Here is a 2,600-nt window from a genome sequence, read left to right as displayed (position 1 = left end):
TTTTTTTTTTTTTTTTTTAACAAAAAGTGCATCTGCAGTGCTCTGCTTCTGGACCACACACTCTAACATTTAGGAAGTCAGGCCATTCCCAACCGAATATTATTGCTTGGCCTGTTGCTTTTTTCACTCAGTTCCCATCCTCCCACTCCTTCCTTCTGCCATTCAGGTCTGCATAAAGGTTTGGAGAAAACCATTTGCATTTCACATTCAGTTTGCGGCTATGATTGTTCAAATGTGCTTTTATGTCACAAGCACCTATACATGTGGCTTTTCTCAGATCTTATGCAGCTGGAGAAGAGGCCCTGCCTCTCCTGGGGACTCTCTGCTGTAGTCAAAGGTGCTATAAGCAAAGTCACCTTCCACCACTGGGGTAAATATCACTCAATCACATGCACTATCTGAGCACCTAATATGTGCTTGGCATGGCACAGGACACTGAGAATTCAGGTGCATTATGACCTTTGAAAAGCTCAGGAACTAGTAGGGGATACAAATGAGGAAACAGAAAATTTCAAATATAACATGGCAAATTATTTTCATAAAGACTGGAGGTGGGAAAGAGGGAATGACTCCCACAGTTTAGTTTCCACCTTTATGAATCAGAGAAGGAAACATTTAAGTTGAATGTTGAAGGATAAGTAGAAATTTTTGTAAAGAGATATTTCCATCCAGAAGGACTCCTGGGGCTTAACTGCTGCCTTGCAATCCTTTAATTCATCTCTGGTCCATCCCTAGGATTTCTGTCCCAGGATCATTTGGATGAAACTCTAGTTCGACAAACCCTGTGAGCCTCAGCTCACAATCTCGCCTCTTGCTCAGGCAGGGTGAGAATGCCTAGAGGTGACCTTTCTTTTCTCTCTTTATGTAGTTACACAATTTATCACTCCTAACCCTTTTTTCCTTCTCACTTAGAGGATGATACTTTTACTCTTTTCAAAGGTAGCCCTTCCTCAGGGAACTCCATCCCATCCTACCTCCTCACAAGACCGCTTATTAAGTGTTCTGTCTCATAACTTCAAAATTTTCTGCTTTCCAGTTCCTTTCCCTCTGTCAACAAACAACTGTCACTCTTGCACAGCCAAAAAAACAAACAGAACCTTTTTGAACCCTGACATCCCTTCCGGCCACTGAAGGACAGGCTGCCTTCCATTATGAATCCACTTGGGGAGGAAAGTGGTTTCTTCTCTCATCCATTACATTCTCTCTACTCTTTGCTCCTTTCCTTCTAGCAGTTTGGCTTCTAGCCCCTCTCTCCCACTCTCATCTCCCAAAACTCAACACACTTCCAGATCAACAAATCCACTCTAGGCTTCATTCATACCTCCTTCTGCATCATTTGTATCCTGGAAACGCAATGCTTGAACTGAAATTCCTTCTTGGCTTCTATAGAATTCTGCTCCCCAGCTTCCCTGCTTGCCTTCCTCATGAGTCCCTCTAATCCGCTCTTATCACAAATTCCAGCCCTCAGTCATCCATATATTCCCTTGGCCTCAGCTAGAGACTCTCAAGCCTGTATCTGGGCTCTTCACAAGCTCATCTCTGTTTTCTGTGATCCTTTCATTCAGTTAAATCACTGGCATCTCAAATGAAGTCATTAGCCACCACCCCCAGACACCTTTGTATTTTGGTGAGTGATACATCATCATCCTAGCGCCTAGGCTCAGGATCTGATGATATTATTTATTCTTAACTCCTCTGTTGTCCTGGCCCCATATCCAATTAGGTACCAAAACTTTGATGGGGTTAGCCTGATATGATGATTCCTGTGACCTTTGTTACCATAAAAGAGCTACTTTCATTATGTATGAACTACTGTGAATGCCTGAGAGTGCATATTCATTTTTGCCAAGCTACATGAATATATCTTTTCTATGATGGTTTCATAGCCCTTGCCTTTCTATACTGACCTAAATTTGTCTCTGAATATTAACTCAGCATTTTTAAGACAACAGATAATTTTTCTACTAAATTCAACAAATTCATATTCAGAGCCTTGTAGTCACTCTACAAGAAGCCACAGAATTAAAAAGAGGAACACACAATCTTTGCCTTCTATCAGTAGAATGAGGAGAGCTAGAAAAGGAGAGAAGGCAACAGTGCTTTCCAAAGAGAGAGATCATCTGCATGCACACATGCAGATGTTTGTATTGGGTGCAATGTGTTGTGTCTAGGGTTGTGAATAGTAGAGGTGGTATTTAAGGAGTATTTTGGTAGAGAGAGAAATGAGAGCAGAACTTTCCAGGTGAAGGCAACTATTTCCACAATGGTGCAGAATGCTGTAGAGATGGGCAGGTACTGTGCCTATTCAGAAAAATACCTAGTAATCTAGATTTGCTGGAGATAGAAGTCAAATTTGGTCTAGAATAATTAAAATTAATCTAGCTAGTGGCTTCTAAAATCCACACAGTCCTCTACAAAATGTAGTTGATGGTGTAGCTTAAGGTTTTAGCTTATACTTTAAATAAAACGTTACTTGAGTGTTGTGCATATTTTTCAGTCCTCAGTCTCTTTGTCTGTTTGTCTGTCTGTGTCTCTGAGACACACACAGAAACCAACACACACCACCTGCACACATTCACACATAGGAGACCATTCTGGGG

This window comes from Fukomys damarensis, unplaced genomic scaffold, assembly GCF_012274545.1.
Source record: "Fukomys damarensis isolate Sample0158 unplaced genomic scaffold, DMR_v1.0_HiC HiC_scaffold_24, whole genome shotgun sequence".
NCBI classification, from domain to species: domain Eukaryota; kingdom Metazoa; phylum Chordata; class Mammalia; order Rodentia; family Bathyergidae; genus Fukomys; species Fukomys damarensis.
The sequence above is the reverse complement of the archived record's forward strand: the minus strand, read 5'-3'. Positions refer to the sequence as shown.